This window comes from Centrocercus urophasianus, unplaced genomic scaffold (assembly GCF_019232065.1).
Source record: "Centrocercus urophasianus isolate 14NV4802_14NV808 unplaced genomic scaffold, USGS_Curo_1.0 seq_46, whole genome shotgun sequence".
NCBI lineage: Eukaryota > Metazoa > Chordata > Aves > Galliformes > Phasianidae > Centrocercus > Centrocercus urophasianus.
Window position 1 is genome coordinate 441,716 of NW_024885044.1, and position 17,869 is coordinate 459,584.

The following is a 17,869-nucleotide window of genomic DNA, read 5'->3' on the forward strand; positions in this document are numbered from 1 at the left end:
TTTCAGCACACAAGGTAGAAACCATTGGGGTGTACAGCAGCAATGATTGAGCAGAGAACAGAACTATGCACGGTAGTCATAGATGTTTGTTCCCTTTGCTCTTTTCTTTAAAGCAAATCTTTGGAGTGCAAATACCTCGCAAGAGCTCTGCCCTGAGCTGAAGCGTTTGCAACTGAAGCAAAGCATGTGCCTGGAGTCTCAGGCCCAGAGGTGCAGTGTGTTTTCTCTACAGCAGATCATTTCTGCAAATACCGTATGATTTTTCGGGTAAGAGCTTTCTTGTCACTGCTGTATCATGAGGTTCTGCCTGGTGCAGTTACCAGCATGGTGCAGGCTGTGCTTGGATCTCAGGTTGTTCAGATTGCTGGGGAGAGAAGCTGCAGGCTTTTTGCTCCTGCTGTTGTTGCTCCAGGTGCTGCCTCAGGCCTGGCTCGGGGCAAACCACGCGCTATAAGTTGAGCGTTTCGTTGGGAATGCTAGACCAGGTTTGGAGTTTGCCGTTATTTGGTGGTAACTTCATCTTATTCAGAGCCCAGGGAAGCTTTGCAGGACCGTGTGGTCCTGTTGTAGTCTTCTCCTCTGCAAGCACTCAAAATTAGTTTCTATGGTGTTTCTAATAACTGCACTGTGAATAACGCTCCAGGGTAGGCGGTGGATGACGTCTTATCCTTCTTTATTCCCACGCTGCCGGTCCCCTGCCTGCAGGCGGGACTGTTCCGCTGCGACGCCTCGGGCTGACGGGGCCGTGCGGCGCCCGCGGTGCGACTCCGACCTCGTGCGGCCACGAGCGTTTCTCGGTGCCGCTCTCTGCTGCGCGACCCGCTCCCAAGGTCGCTATGAGCGGTCCGTCAGCTCCCAATGACTGCGCGGAGTGGAACAGCCAACGTGCTGAGAACAGCTGGTTCTTGTCGTTTCCGTTGGGAGCGCTACCGAGATCCTCCATCCTCCAGAGCGCTGTTCGGCGACGGGGTGCGTCCCAAATGCGGGCTGTTCGGCGTCGGGCTGCGAGGACGAGCCCCGCCGTACGGAGCGGCCCGGAGCGCGGCCCCGTGCCGCAGCACGTGCCGTTCCCGGCCGCCGCGTGGCGCGCGCGTCCTGCTCAGGGCGGCCGTGGGGGTTGCGGGGCGCGGGGCGGAGCGGAGCGGCGGGTGGAGGCGGAGCGGGGGCTGCCTTCAAGTCGGCCGGCGAGCGGCTGCTGGCGGAGCGATGCTGCTGCCGGAGGAACGGCCGGGGAGCCGCGCGGGAGCGACGGCGGCAGCCGCGGCCGTGGAGATTTAGGCCGGGCGGTCGGCCCGCAGCGCGGGGAGGTGGGAGGTAAGTCCTGAGCGCCCCGGGGGACCCGGCGTGACGGCGGGCCGCCAGACACGGAGCGGAGGCTCTGCCCTCCCGGCTCTGCCCCGCTCGCTCGCCGCGCTTTTCTGGTTCGGATCTGAGGGCGGTGGAGCGTTCGCGTGCCCTCTGGCTTGTCTGTTTATTTGCCGTTCGTGAACGCGGCTGCCGCTCCGGTGGCGGCGCGGTGCGGCGAGGCGATGCCCGGGGCGGTTTGCGGCCCGCGGGCTGCGATTCCCGCGGCTCGGGATGGCCACGGTGCGGGGCGCGGCGCGGCGGCTCCTCTCCTGTCCCTTCGGCCTGCGGGCGACGCGGGCCGGTAATAAATCGGACTTCTTTCACACATCTGAAGCTCGGAAGCGCGCTGTGTTGCTGTGCGCGGTGTGCTCGGGGAGGTGCTGTGACGCAGTCCTCGATACCTGCCTCCTTTCTGTCTGGTTAAACCAGCGACAGCCTTTGTCTTGCGTCTGGATTCAGAGCCTCTCAGTCAGTCATCTCTGCATCTCTGGTGTGCAGAAACAAGCACTGCTAAAGCTATTGACAGTCAGAAAAATGAATTTTCAAGCTTGGTTAAGATGACATTGCAAACTGGACTACTTAGGGAAGAAGTTTCATTGCAGCGTCATGTCAGCTGTTTGGGTTCTACTGGTATCGCCGAGTGCCACTCAAAGTGATGTTAAATAAGAAACAAAGAAGGCTCCAGTTAACAAAACCAGGTTTCCCATGTAGTGTTGCATGGCAGATTGTGTATTTTTGTAACTGACGTGTTAAGGCTGTTGGTTCTTACAAGGAATACAGGAACAACTTGTACTCTTTGCTACTTGCAAGTCATTGTGTTGCTGTTATTCATCTTCAGCTGAAATTATACACTTGTTTTAATACCAGACTTTCTGGATTACTGCATATCTTGGTAGCTTGTTCAAAGCAGTGATATAATTGAGGGATTTTTCCTACTCAAGAATTAATTACAGATTTTGTGGAATGTTCCCTTGGGCCTTGTACTGCCAGCTCAGCTTTGTGATGTAGCACAGTGTTGCTGAAACCACAGCGAGGACTTTCAGTTCTTTTCCACAGAGAGCACTACCTTAGTTTTGCTTTTATTATCATGCAATTAGCAATAACATTTGTCTCTAGCATGTAATTCCTACTTTAGTTAAATTTTGCTGAACAGTTGTCACAAATGAAACTAAGTAATAATGAATAAAAAACAAAGTATTTGCATGGTCTAGAAGATTTTGCTACTTGAAGGTTTTCAAGACTGTGGTGTGTTATCCTGCCTTGAATCTATCCTGTAAATTGGCACAGAAGACTGTTTACTCTTGAAATACATCTGACACTGTTTTTCTTTCCCTTTACCCACTGACTGTTTTTTCCTTGTAGGGTTTCTTCAGTATTCTGAAGCTGGTATAAGAGGATGTTGTACCAAAGAGCCTGTTAATTTCCAGCGATACTGAAATGTGCCTACCTGATGGAGTTTGTAATGTTATAAGAGGAGTGTGGTTCTCTGGTTTGGATATTTTAAATGTTTTCTATGCCTACTTTTTCATCTTAATGACATGGTAGGAGAACTCTTCAAGATCTAACAAAAGCAGCTCAGTGTTCTGAGTGGAAGTGGAACGCTTTTTGGAAAACTTTGTAGAGAAAATTTGATGCTGAATTTTCTTTCTCATCCCCCCTTCTGTAATGAATAAGTTACAACACTGTTTATTGTGGGCATGGTGTACACCACCAGACCAAAATGTCTGTACAAGGGAGCAATCTTGAAATAAATATGTATGTCCTGAGGCAAAGCAAACAAATTGTTCCAAGGTTGCACAGGGGGTTGTAATGAGGTTGAGACGAAACGGAAGTAGTGTTAAAGAGTTAAACAAGCTTCTCTTATCCAGGGCTTGGAAGATAGAAGGAGAAATTTGCAGTTGAGGAACAAAGGTGTTGAGGGAAGTGGTGAGAAAGGGATTTTACTACGGTTACAGTATATACTACATAAAATAAAGCTATCTTCAATTTTCCCCCTAATTACAGAAAGAAGTTATGGTTTTAAGTGGGGGAATCAACAACGAATAAAGGGGAACGCTGAAATGCCCTCTGGAAGTGGTGCTGTTGAGCCTTTGGCTGAGGCTTTAGGATAAGCTGCTATGGAAAGGCCCAGCAGCTTTGCTCTTCCCCTCACTACTTGTTGGCTTTGTCAGTACTGGTCCTAGCGTGGCAATGTAATGATCTGACTGAAACAACTAATCTGAGCTAATGCGATTTGACAAAGAAATTAATGGTTAGTTTCATTTTCAACTCAAGATACTTCTTTGATTCATTCTGCTGAGAACAGGACAGTAACCTGTACAGCTAATGCAAGTTCTTTCTGTGGATGTTTCTTTCATGCATTCTCAAGTAAATTATTGGAATTTATCTTCATTTTACAGTTCTGCAGTTTGTGATAGCTACTGCTAAACAGTCATTTCAAAGCTGTAAGCTTTATATCAGTTTGAACTGCCTCTTTAAGCCAACTCTGCTAGTAGCACGTGGCTGGATCAGCGGCTTTGGGCCTGTGAAGCTGACAGTGCACAGACCTGCCAAGAAACGTCTGTTTGATAGGATTGTTCTGCAGCCTATCTGATGTATGCACCACCACTAAGGTTGCACTGCTCTAAATTACATTTAGCAAAAAAGCTAGCAGTTATGTTTTTCTGCCTTACGAAGACTGTAAGAAATCAGACTCAGTGCTTCCATGTTTCTTTCACAAATTAAATGTGGCTTTTAGCAACATGAAGTGACTGGGATCTTTCTTACATGAAAAGAATGTATTTTTCTGTTGCTTAGCAGTGATCTTTCCAGAGCTAGCCTGTGTGCAGTGGCACAAAGGAGCGCTCTTTCATTCTGAGGAGGAAGTAGATGTGGAAATTCTGGTCCTTTATTTAAGCATGCAAAGGAGTAGCAGAAGGACAACAGATTTTCCACAGAGAAATCTTTAGCTGAGGCAGACATGGAACAGATTGTTTGGGGATGTAAACTCGTGTTAGCACTACTGAAATCCATGCATTGATTTATAGCAGCCATGGATCTCTTTGATAAACCTGTGGAGTGTAACGTGTCCTGAGGTTTCTCCTGTCTAGATGTGCACACCCAGAAGGGGCTGGGAACCCTTTGTGGATATGTTTTATGTCTTGTCTAAGTGAAATTACACTGTGAATGTAAAGGCTCATGCTGCTGGAGACTTCTCACAGAGCTCGGTTAGACATAAGGACCATCAGTGGGCTGTCAGGTGTGGCCACTGAGCAGATGCAGAACCTCCAGCTGCTCACCATTCCTCTGATACCGATACACAAATCTTAGCTCAGTGCTGCTCCAGATGGTTGCACAGCTTTTGGGCCATGTTGGATCATGTTCCTGCTGCTCAACACACAGACAGTGCTCATATCTGCATTCCAGCAAATAGGTTTATGTCCTCAGCCATGCTGTGTCTTACACGGGAGCATGTGTTCATCCTTCTGAAAACAGGCAGAACCTCTTCCACGTGCTGAAGGATCTTTTGTTACCTTTCTTTGTGATATGACAGTTCGTCCTTTCTGGTTCTGGAATCGCTGTCCTCAGTGTGCTGGCAGCGTTCACAGCTGTGCCCACCATGCACTGTAACCCAGAAATCCATGCTGGAGTCGTGCATCCCTACAGCACCCCATTGCCTGGGGCACCAGCGTTAGCAGGTGGTAGTGAGAAACCTTCAGCTGGGGGAAGATCTTTTTGTAGAGAAATCTGAGTGTGATGGCCAAGTGTTGGTATGTGCTGAGGGTGGTGACTCCACGTCCTCTCACATCATTAGCGTGAATTACTTCAAAATCACAAGGATGGAACTGATCGAGTTGAAAGGCGCTTTGGGGGGCAGCCGTCCAACTCTTCAGCACGCTTTGGCTCTGCTGCAGTTGCGCCATCCCTGCGCATGTCTCATGTTTATCTTCTGATGGGGAGGGTTGGCCATAAGAGTGAATATTGTGAGCTGTAACATCAGAATGACTTCTGTAAGTAACTGTTATTTGTTTTTGTTCTAATTTCTACCTCGTCGGCACGGCCAGGCGCACCGCCCGCCGCTAGGGATACCTCAGGCACGTTCTCGTGGCCTGATGCCCCCGGGGCTCTCTGCTCTCCCCCCGGCGGATCACGGCGGTACAGAAAGCCGCTGGGCCGTGCGGAGCGCTGTGCCGGTCTCCGGAGGCGGCGGACGCCGCGGCGCGCGCCGGAAGCCATGTCGCCTCCAGGCCCGTGACGCCGCGCAGGGCGGCCATCTTGGCGGCGCGGCCGCCTCGGGCAGGGCTGCGGAGGGGCGCGGCGACCACCAGGCGGCGCTGCTGAGTGCGCGGCCGCGAGGCCCCGCCCCTCCGTTTGTCCCGGCCCCTTTGGCTCCGCCCTGCCCCTCGTGCGCTGCTGGGCGGCCCGGGCCGGCGTGGCGCGAGGGCGGGGTTTGCGTGTGCGAGCTGCTGAGTGCCCTTGGGCCCGAGGGCCTGGTGCAGGTGGGATGACTGATGGGGGAGCGCTAATTAATGGTGGGATTGCGTCTGGTGTGCTGGGTAATGTTTGCAGCGCTCCGCTTCCTTGTCCGTTGTCCGTGCCTTCCTGCTCGCGGCAGAGCACGTGGGCAGGAGGAGCGCATTGCTGCTTGCTGACCCTGGCGGAAAGTGGTTCTGTCTGAAGGTTGCTTGGCTTTGGTGCTTGCATCAAAGAATGAATGCAACTTTGGCATTTCCCTGTATTACTGCTTACCATGTCTTTCTTCTCTGCCTTCGAGTATGTGTCACTGTCAACTACGGTGATTGCTAATTGCCATGAAGCGTCAAATTCATTTCAAAGAGCAAGAAGTGAAACGTTTCCTCAGGGTCTTTTTATCCAGGAGCTGTTTTGGTTGAAGTTCCTCAGGTGTTGGCTGCTGCCATGTCTGCCCCTTGTCTGCTCTTCACAGAACAGGCACGGTTCTGCCTCTGAGAAGTACAGAATACAGGAGACAAGTTTCATGTCCAGAATTTTTTAACTTTATTCCTGCAAGATAGTGGTTGCTACAGTGGTATGATGTCAGCTGCTCAAAGTCAGTGGTTTGAACACACAGTCCTTCGCTATTGATTACATACTGTCTGATTTACTGTTAAGTTCATTAACTCAATTTTTCTGTTTTGTAGCCTAGGCGAAGTCTTTATGTGTCCCTTTATGGTTTTTTTTTCAATCAATCAGGCATTGTTGGCTCTCTGTATGGAAGATGGTTAGCTTGTTCACAGGGACCCAGAGAGCTTTTTACCTGCTGTGAGATGACTTCTGTTGCCAATTGCCTCTACAGAAAATATTAGCCTAGTTTCAATGCACTCTTTGCTTTGCCCATTACAACATCTTGCCACAACCTGCAAGCTGAGAATAATTATCTTGTATGCAGATCATTAGCCTTATCTGGAACATCAAAGTACTGCCGTAGGTGTGCTGATTTTTTTGCCTTTCTATCCAGTATCCGCAATGTCAGATTCCTTTCAGCAGCATACCAAGTAGTATTTGGGAATCTGATTAATACAGCAGCAGAATCTGATTAATACAACACAGTGTTTGAATTGATTCCAACTATTGTGAATAGCAATAGTTTGGTCTTTGGTTGTCTAGTCACAACTAGAATTTGCACAGTATCTTTAAAATAACTAGCTATTAAAAAAAAATTATACAAAAGATCAAGAACGTGTGCTTAATAGTGCAGCTTGAACTGCAGTGTATGCAGCAACCAGGTCTCGCTGCCCTACATGCAACGGGCTGCTCCTGGTTTGTGTCCTAATTCATCACTCACACTGGCTGTGCTGTCTCCTAACTGCCCTCTTTGTGCTGCTGCCTCCTTGGGCTTTGTCTTGCTGACTTGAATTGTTAGAAGACAGGTTCAGTCAGACCTTTGCTCCTCACCCCCTCCTCAAACTGGCATAGTAAAAACTACTAAGAGGAACTGGATTTGGTTGATGGTGTTTTTTATGTTTTTGTTTGTTTTCCCCATGGTCTGCTCCGCTCTGGTGCTTGTGCTGAGCACTCAGCGAGGTCTTCAGTAAGATAAAGTGAAACAATTGCACAGGGAGAAACTGATCTTAATTTATAGTGGGGTTTCAGGCCACTCCTGCTTTCCCTGCCTTACCAGAGGCTGCTGTACCAAGAGGATCGTTTCCCTTTGTCATGTACCGACTCCTGTTGAACTCCTCTGTCGCTGTGGTTCTGCAGACTGCTGCAGAGTGACTCTTACTGAATCATATTTGCATGTCATTTCCTTTCATCACAGGCTGCTTGCTACAAAATCTACTCTCCTTTGTCTTGTGCTGGTTGTTTGCTTTTACTCTGAAAGAAAGGCGGTTTAGATTTGTTCCATGTCTTCTGTGACCTGGTTGTGTTGATGGCTTTTGTACTGAATCTGTGCATCTCCTTTTTCTGACGGTCCCAAACTGCGGCTGTGTTTACAGAAGTTACCGAGCACAGAGCTGTAAGAATGGCTTTTCCCTAATCCTTTTTGAGTTGTTGGCTTGCTTGCTTTCCTTTGGGAAGTAAAGGCCCCAGTTTTAATCTGAGGTAGTTCATTGGAGTGTGAACTTCACCTTAGGTCACCAATGTTTTTCACATTACTGTATGATACAGGTTTGGGGTTAGAGGCTGTTTTTCTCTGTGACTCCATTCAAGCATTCTACCCAATTGTCAGTGCCCGTTTTCTATTGGAAATGAAGTAGATATTGTACAGATAGCATTGTGTGTGTGTGCAGTTGTGCCACTGCTGGGTGTATGTAGTGCTGAGACCAGTAGGACAGAAATACTGTTGGTTTGTTCACAATAGAAAGCTATTACTACTTTGAAATGTCTGATTTGCTATCACAGAATGCTTATAGCTCTATTAAAACACGTGATCTGCAGGTACTGGTAATAAAAATGCCGTGAAATCTTACCACGAGTCATTTATAAGTGTGGCATTGTCCATCCTAAGCTTTTAGAAACTACAAGTTTTTGTAAGAAGGAAGGAGAGACAAGGAAAGAAAAAAGTCATGTAAACGTCGTTAGAACTTCTTAATGCCTATCAGAACTCATAAAGTATTGCCCAGCTCTTGTCCTATCCATTTTTTTCCTCCTCATGTGGATATCAAAAGCAAGCTTGGCTGTGTCAGGCAGCAAAGAGGTAATATCACTGTTCTTGGATCAAGGCGCTTTCTAGAAAGGTGAGTTGATGTGGTTACTGGTTTTGTGAGAGAAGTCCTGCTGTCCTGAGCCGCAGATGCTAGAGGTGGTGCGATCAAAACGTGACCCAGGGCAGCCTTCCTTTGTTTTGCTGTTAGCGCCGGTGGGTTGCAGGTTGAGTTGTATTATTTAGGTGTAAGTGGTCTTTTACCTCTTGTCCATTGACGACTGACCTTCTTACTGTTCCTGAATTAGGATCATTTGCCATAGGCTCTGTCAAATCCTTTCCAAAAACTGATTGATCGCTAAGTACGAATTAGCTGTTCTCCACTACAATCAATGGAGGATGAGAGGTAGTTTTCATTTTAAATTCAATACTCCTTTTCTCTACGGTATTTTGCAACAGAAGGTGAAAGGTCTCTTGGGAGGAGTGTGGAAATCTGGGGAAGGAGAGGGAAGGGTCTGGTTACAGTTTTTTATGTGGAAGTTACCTGCTGTTGGTTATTTTGTTGTCTCGTTGATTACTTGGAAATTAAGTAATTTCCCAAGACTCTACAGCACAGTCGCTGTAAATATCTTTTTGTGATATCTTTTTGAACAGAAGTGATAGAGGTGCTTTGAAATAGTCGTGTGGAAAAGAAAAAAGAGTTTATCTTCAAGATTCATCCTCACCCGAGATACTTCTCTCTTTTAATGCAGGTTAGAAGATGATAGATCAGAGATTCTGGATGAGAGCATTCCACTCACTAAAGACAAGGTGAGGGAAATGAACCGTGTCTGTGCCTCTATGCCAAAATTCATTAATCAGAGGTTTGTTAATTGTAAAGTTTACATCCTCCTTTCTGCGTGCTTTATAGGTTAACTGTCAAAGTATTTATATGGAGCACTGACAAATTTAGGGCTCTATATTGTCTTAGATTTTATGTTTGTTTTAAAGTAGTATGTTAACATTTGTGTCAACTGAGGGCAAGTTTGCCTCAAGGAAGAACATAATTAAAACCCGATGAGGAAAATTGTGTAATTTTAACTGACTCAGAAGTGAGAGAAACTGAGTGTTTGTGGCATTAATTCCAGACAGATATCTCTTAAGCCTTAAGCTCTTCTATGAGTTAATATCCTCTGGTGATGTTTATAACTGTGGGAGGGACAGTGCACTGACGTTGCTTTCAGGAAGTTTTCTTTAAATGCAGTGCATTTTTGCTTTCAAAGAAAAGTTGGCATTTATTAAAATGCTTCATATTTTATGGTGTACAGCATGGGGAGAACAGTGAAGGGCAGGAAACAGAGGTAAGGCAATTTGGAACAAAAGTGAATCAATTGTAATTTTGCCTAATTTTCAAAAAGTGAATACCTCAGTGTAAGAAATAGCACACTTAACAGTTTAACTCTACTGCAACGTGTACTTATGTTGGATCTCAGAACAGGGAATGGAAATTAAAGCTAAGCAATTACTTATCACCAAAGTATAGTAAGCAACAGAGCTCCTTATTCATTTTTTCCCCTCCTTCTAATACAGAGAAGGGAAGAACAGCCTTCCTGACCCCTCACCCCATTCCCTTAGTACAGTGATAGGGGCATCATAATTTGGAATATGAAGCAATAAGAAGTCTTTGTGCTGGGCTACGGGTTACCCTCGAAAGATGCAGCAGCATTTTGTTGAGAGGCTTTCTGTGTCATCAGACAAAACTAATATGTTGATTGACTAGAAATGATTTTTTTTCCCAAGCATTATCATCTGTAATGGCAGTAATCTGAGAGCACAAGACTAAATAGGTAATTTAAGCAGTAGATAATATTTTAATTAGAAATTTGAATTTAAAACCCAGCATCCATAGGGATTTTAAAAGGAGAAATTAATTTGTACTCTCAGGAGTAGGAAAGGGAGAAACTGCTGTGTAAAGGTTAAAAGGATGAGAATCTGCTGGGTTTTAGTTTTGAAGTTGCCCCTGATAGAATTTGTGCAACTAATTTACCTGCTAAGCCTCACCTTACCCCTAGAATGTGCAATGCTCAGCCTCTCTGTCTCAGAACAAACAAACAAACAAACAAAAATTAAAAAAAAAAAGTCCCTGTAAGTCCCAACAACTTAGTTGCTAGTAGAGAGTATCAAAAGTCTTTTGTATTTTTGCAAACAAATGCTCTGTTTTTCACTAGCAGGTTTTCCTTTATGGCTCAAATTTCAACTGAAACTGAACTCAATTGCTGTGTGTTCTTTTTGGAGCTTAAGCCATCTGCTTTCACCTTTTTCACTGCTGTCACTTCCCTCCTACCACTGTGGTCCCTCCCATCAGGAGCAGCCATAACTGTGTGGCTTCTGAGGGCCCTTCCACCTCACTGCTGAGCTGTTACTGGACCTTTAGACACTATGGACCTTTAGACACTATGAACACTCTTCAGCATACAAAACTGGACCCTTAGAAAAGGAGAAAATTCAGCTTTAGATCATGACAGGTGTTCTTTTGATGGCTGTGAATGTCTGTACTCTACCTCTGAATATGTGTCTCTTGTTACTTACGTTAGCAGTAGTGCATTCTGAAATCTTGGTAAACCTTCTCTGACTTCTGGTGCCTATTTAGGATAATGTTGAAACTCAGCACACATGCTTTTAATTTTCATAAGCTGTTTTTCCTCTCTCCACAGCTCCACAGGCATTAGAACAGTTGTACACCACATTTCCTTCCTAGAAGAGGAAGTGCCTGAAGTGGAGAAGAGCCAAGGTGCCTTTTTAATACAATTTGCCAGTTGTTTTGATGTGCAACTATTCCATCTTTAAAAACGTGAGTATTTTTAAAATTGCTTTCAGCAGATGAGGAAGAGCTGTAAATTCCCTTTCTAGATCTAATGTGGCTTTACAGAAGATCTGATTATGAATTGAAAGTGATGTAAAAGAACTGCCCTTGGTTTGTGTTTGTAAAGGGGATTTTTAAAAAACAGATTGTTTCAGTGAAATTTAGCAGTGGCCATTATGGGTGTGTTGTGTTGTTTTTCCCCTTCGGAAATGCTGTAGCCTTACACTGGTATGCATAACACTGGGCAGGCAACAATACACAGCTATCAGCTGTAGGAACAGCTGAACCAATCCAAATTTTTGTTTGGTGCATCCTCTGTTAATTTCAGTTGCAGAAGGCTAGTTCATTTTCTGGAGGTCCAGGATGTACCTTAGCTGTGTGATGAACATCGTGAATATGCAGTCTGGTTAACAGCCATGGAAAGGACACGGGACGTACTGATGTGTTCTTTGGGTAATTCAGCTGTCAAACTCCGTGAATCTTTAACCTCAGTTGATATATACACATTCAGGAGTGTAACTTAGTCAAAATTGGTAAGATTTTCGTAGCAGTGGGAAAAGATGTCTCTGAAACCACGGCAATTTGTGCCGATCTAAAATTTCTGCTGTAACTTACGGAGGCATTTGAGATTCTTAAAAGAGCTGAACAGCAGATACTGTTCTTTAATTTTGTTCTTTCAATTTTCTTATTTTTGCTTCCTAAAACTTTCCAAACATGTCAAGCCCACCTCAGATACCCAGTCAGGGAAATGCATCAAAGCTGAAAGTTTTGCAAGGTTTGTCTGCCTATTCAAATAATGATGTATAACTGGGATACCAGGAAAGAAGTGGAGAAGGCCAGGCTATTAATTCAGATGCTGGCTTGATTAATGCTGGAAGACAGTATAATCTTTTTAATACGTATTTTTGTCCTTACTAAGTGAATTTTCAAAATACTGTGTGATTGTATATTTGTGCTTGCAGGCATCTTGGAATGATAGTATTAGTGAACAAAACAGAAAAATAGACAGGGAATGGTGTAGCTTCACACTGTACTGCTCTTGTGCTCTCCCTCCTGAAGTGTACTGCAGTGGGAAAATGCTGTGAGAGGGATAACTAGGATGGGCACAAATGAGAAAAGTTCCCTGCAGAAATCTGAACAGACGAGATTTAGCCTGAGGAAGAACAAGACAGGGTGAAGGTAAAGGTTTGGTTTGTGAAGTCATTCTCTATGTGGAGCAGGTGAATTGAGAAGGATTATTCACTCCCTGACGTATTTCAAGAATACAATCTTCTTAAGAAATTACCAGCAAGCAAGCTCACCATATAAAAAATAGAGAGGAAGGTACTTACTTAATGAGATGTATTAACATGCCCAGGCACTTACATTCACAGGGTGTTATATTCCCAAAGTGATAAGGCATTCATAGATAGTAGTCCAACAATTGAGATTTATATAGATAGATAGATAGATACCAATTCTTCAGTCTCTTGGAAATAAGTTGGTGTAATTACTCTTCAAACCTTTCCTTTGTCAGACCGTTCAGTTGGTCATCGCTTAAGTGGGATTGTTTGGCTACATGGACCTTTGAATGAATGATGCAGCACAGCTGCTTGTTAACAGATTTTACACTGTGGCTCTCGCTGTAAATTCTGCTTCTGATGGCAGTGCTCTGTGTTGGTAAGGAATTGTTCACTTCTAGAAGTGTGGAGGAAGGACTGAATTATTTAAGGACATAAGTGGAGTTAGAATTTCTGCAGCTGCTTTCATGTAGGTTTGTCTGTTGCCTGAAACATAATAAGATCTCTGCCAACTGCAGAAGTTTCTGTACTCTCAGCTCTGTGTCTTTGTAGCTGTCTATCCTCTTTCCTCTGTTTTGCAGGACACCATTGCAGAGTTGCCCCTCAAGCACTTTTTACCATTTAAAAATCAGGGCTGTCCATTTTTGTAGGTGAATTTATCTTGTTCTGAAATGACAGCATCCAACTTGTGCAGCTTCTTTCCGTAGCCTTTTTGGTCGGACTTGGTATAAGTACTTGAGAGCTGCACTCTATGAGCAGTTAATTTTTTTTCCTCTTTTAATTAAATGTGTGCTATTTCAAGTACCAGAAAAATCCCACTCTCGCTGTTTTGCCATTATATTTCAAGGTGCTGCAGAATATTGGGTTTTTTAGATCTTTGAATGTGTTTGGGTATTCAGGTTGTTTCACACAGACTTCCAGGGCCGGGGAGCAATGGGAGAAGTGTCAACACTGTGGGTGAAAAGTGAGTAATGCGAATTCATTCTGTGTTAGGAATAGCCAGGGGTGGTCTGAAAAGAAATGACCTTTTACTAAATATAAATTACAAATATGACTGTAGGTCTGACAGATTATAAGAATATAACTCCTCCTGAGGGAGCAGAACTGAGGAAATAACTTTCTCCTGTGAAGTTTGCAGATCTGTGGAAGAAAAGCCTTTCTCCCGTAAAGCTTGAACTCTGCGTGAGTGAAACTGTGGTACCAAATCTTTTGTCCAAAGATTTTACGTGTGCCCTGGCTGAATGGGTTTCAGCAGTCTTACAGAAAGTACAGGAAATCTATTTTAGAAAACTATAGCATGTTTAATTTTGGGGGAAAAGAAAATACCTACTATCTTTTCCAATGGAACAAAACTGAATGTCAGTAACTCTTCCACTCTTTTTTCACACATCTTTTGATAACTGGTGTTTTTTTAAAACCAGAGGTACTCCTTCTAGCTAGCATCACTAGCTGATAATCTTGGCAAGTATTCAAAACTGAGTCTGAGAAACATACAGAGAACAGAGGGCTGGTATGTACTTCCGAAATTGTATTTCATAGTGCAAAAAATCAGTTATGTTTTGCAAGTAACAGCTAATTCCTGTTGCAGAATTTCAGTAGAGATCAAGTGAATGAAAAGAACAGTTAGGAAAAGCTTGATTTTTCAGAAGGCCACCTACGTTAGTGCTTCAGAGTGTTTTACAAAGCAGAGACGTGCAGTGTTAAAGTAGATTAGTTACAGAAAAGATATTAGCTGGTGCTGGAGAAGTAAGTGGTGAGTGCCTCTCCACCCTGCTTTTTTCTTACATTTCTCTTGGCTGCTGCTGTAAGGAATGCAGCATGCAGTGACTGCTATGGATTTAAGCATTTGTATGCTACACATTGCAGCTCTGTACTGGCCCGTGGTCTTGGGACAATACAGGATATCTTGCAAGTACAAAGAAAATCTGACATGTCTTTCTGTCTTCCAAATGCAGCTCTGTGCCATTACATCCATTGTTAAACGGGACTGTGGGCACTTATTGGTACAGAACAATGCATGGAAAATAACAATTATTTAGGTGTCTCAGGGTTCCTGTTCATAAACCTGCGCTGTGCTGCCATCTATTAAAGAAACAAAAGCAATGAAATACAGAAAGCTAAAACATGGCTGCGGTGTTCCTAGCAAGAATGTCCTCAGGCATTGGAGCAGCATTGGAAGTACAGCTGAGTCACTTCTTTGAATTTTTCACACATCCCACTTTGTTACAAGTGCGCCATTTATATCCTTGTGTTAATAGAAATGAAGTTTGTTTTGCAAAATTTTGAAATCATTCTCTTCTAAACAAGGAATGGCTGTGTTTCCCCTTCCTGCATTTCTGAGGTAGTACTGTTTTTCTCAGTTTAAGCTCTACCAGCTACAGTTTAAACACCAGCTGAGATGCAGCAGACTGCATGATGTTAGGGTTAAATATCTCAGATGCATTTTACTCCACTGAGAAATTATGTTCTTGCCAGCCATAGTTGTGGTGAGTTTGTTGGGAACTTTTTTGTACCGTATTTCTGTGGCTTATTATCTCCACAGCATGGTATGTATGCTTCTCCACTTCTTTTTGTAGCTGAATAATGCGTGCTTTTGTAATGGTGCCTCTTCAGAGAAATGCCTCTAGAAATCGCACTCTCGGTGTGACAAAAGGAAAATTTTGTCTTTATTTTGTTCCTACTGTTAATTCTGCACACAGCAAAAGAATAGGCATCGTAAATGATTTTCTGTTGTAAACAGGCACTCTTCTCTAAAATAAATTGGTAATTTATAGCAAGGTCTGTGCGGCTTTACTGGAATCAGTGCTCCATCTCAAAGCGCGTGATTGACGGTAGTTCTGGGCACAAAGCACTCGTTGGGTAAACACCAGGTGAACAGTGGGCACAAGGAGGTGTGGGTACCATCGTGCTGGTGGAGATCTGCCTTCACGTGCGGGGCCATTGGTCAGGGCAGTTCAGCAGTTGCTGCTGCAGTGTGGAAGTATGGTAAGGAAGAGAGAAAGATGTCAATGAAGGCTGAAAATCACTACAGCTGTCCTAATGCAAGCTGTTCTCCCTTTGAGCCTTACGTTTAGTGTATGTGGTCTTGAAGTAGCTCTGAAACGAGTAGCTGTGAAGGGGGTGATCTCAGTCGAATATACATTTGAAAACAGGAGCTTGAATATTTTAACAGGAGATATATGCATCTTTGTTTTCTAGACTCAGAACTGTCCTAAGTAGATCAACAGTTTCAACATTCAGAATTATGGAATATGCTAATAAAACCTGTGCAGTACTGCTGTTAGTATGAAGTGTCTCACAAAATGAATTCAAAAATGAATTTTCTCAGGAAAAGGGCAGTATGTAAGGAACTAAAGACAGTAATGTTTAAACATACGTGTTTTGTTAAGGTGAAAATGATTGCAGTGTTGGAAATCATGGGTGAATTTAAGAAACACGTGGTCTCCTTTGTGGTATGGAAGTAAAAAGGCTTGAGATTTAACTATGAGGGATCTGGGGATCAGTCAGGGACATCTACTCTGTAAAGAATGCCACGTGTTTATTAGTGGCACAAATAAATTCTGCTGGTGCCTTTTTTTAGTCATGTGCATCATAGGCAACATTTGTTTACTTTGGTTATGACTGTAATTCTTTTTGTTTTCTTTGTATTGTTCTTGATCAATTCCAGACATCAGGAATAGGAGCCCACCAACCAAATAAAATTTTCCAAGTACCAAATCTCAGTAGTTATTGTTAGGAGTACACCCAAAGTAAGGAGACATCCGAAGAATCCTACTGCACTGTGGTTTTGTGAGGGTAGAACGGTTCTGGGGACTGGAACTGGGAAATGGATGACATGGGTATTCAGCCAGAAGTCAAGAGTTCAAGTTTCGCGCACTGACTTTAACATTATAACGGGGGGTGTACACAGAAGCCAGAGTTCATGCACAGCTGCCGACATTTGTGAAAAGGTTTTGTCCATTTTCCAATCAATAGGTTTCCATTTCAAGAACCATCCCCACACGTACTTCTCTCCCCAGTCGATTCTGCAGAGGAGCCTGCTTTGGAATTTGCTCATCCAGCTCAGAACAACAACCACTGCCCTGCTGCTGCTCCTCAGTGCAGTATGCTAATGGCAGGTGCCGTGCACCTGAGTACCCACTGGATATTTTCCTTACAAGCACCCATTTGAAACATGACAGTTTTAAAAGGCGCAAATGCAGATCTGCTGTGTTTTTGTTTTGCTTTGTTTTACTTGGCAATAGCTAATCAGAACCTCATGGTACGTAGCTTCAGAAATGTTTATTCCTTGATGATCTCATGCCATAGAGAATTCCTTTCCCCTCATATAAGTGAAATGCCTGATGCTCTTCAGGAGTATTGCTAGGAATACTGCATTCACTACCCTGAATGTCAGATTAAATACCATTCTGGCCAAAATAGAAACAGTGCTTGCTATTATGTCTTAGAATCCGCTAGGTCATAGGCCTAACTTTTAGGGTAAGATGTTGATTGCCTTCATTTTTGAGGCGATAATGAATTAGGACTTCTTTATAGTTGATTTCCAATCTTCACTAAGTATTTCACAAGGTGGGGAGATATTCTGTCTGCTGTCCCAGTCTGACTGGGCCATTTTTTGTGGCTGGCAGGAAGTTCTGTCTGTGTAATGGTTGTGTTGCAGGAAAGGTGCTTTGCTGTGCTGGAGCCTCTAGGAGCCGTGGTGATGAATATTTTCTTCCAGAGCCTCCAACACAAATGCACACGCACATTGGTTCCTTATGCACTCATCTCCCAGCATATTTCCCTTCCCTCAGCTCTTTTACAAACTGTTTCTCCCCCAGGCTAATTTATTCCTGTCTGGAGTAACAAATGTGCACAGGCACTTTCTTTTTTCTTCATCTTTAAAATTTCCAAGCATAGATATAAAAATCAATAACTTAAAAGACTATTTTAATTATTTTTTCTGCTCTGAATAAAATGTATATGTGTGTGTCTAAAAAGAATAAAAAATGAACCCATAGTTTATGGCTGAGTGAGGCCAAGTTACTCCTGTTTCTATTTTTTTGAAGTGTCTTTACTCAGCAGTCGCTTTTTTTGTCTTGTGGTAAAAAATGCAACTGAGCAGATGGCAGTATTAACACGTGAAACGCCGTGCCTGCTCGGATTGAGCTAACAGCGTGCGAGGTTTCTGTCAGTGGCGTTCAGCTGGTTAAGTAGTGTTTACAAGTTAATGAATTTGTTCCACTTGAAATATTTGATGGTATGTGCTGAGGTTAAGCAGTAAAGAGATCCTTTAGGAGCAGTTGAGGAAAGAGTGAGGTTTCTAGACACTGACCTTGT

General features: G+C 44.0%; 1 long non-coding RNA gene across 5 annotated transcripts in view; it reads left to right on the top strand.

The window, feature by feature from the left end:
* The first annotated feature begins 1,229 nt into the window (after positions 1–1,229).
* LOC122168774 overlaps positions 1,230–17,869 on the top strand; it is a 44,862-nt gene continuing 28,222 nt past the window's right edge. For 3 of the 5 annotated variants that reach the window (XR_006171365.1, XR_006171366.1, XR_006171363.1), the window contains exons 1-3: positions 1,230–1,314; positions 9,181–9,238; positions 11,122–11,258. This is a non-coding gene — a long non-coding RNA (uncharacterized LOC122168774). Of the gene's footprint in view, positions 1,315–5,238; positions 5,337–5,798; positions 5,826–9,180; positions 9,239–11,121; positions 11,259–17,869 lie in introns of those variants that run through there. The other 2 variants (XR_006171364.1, XR_006171367.1) reach the window with 2 other exon arrangements.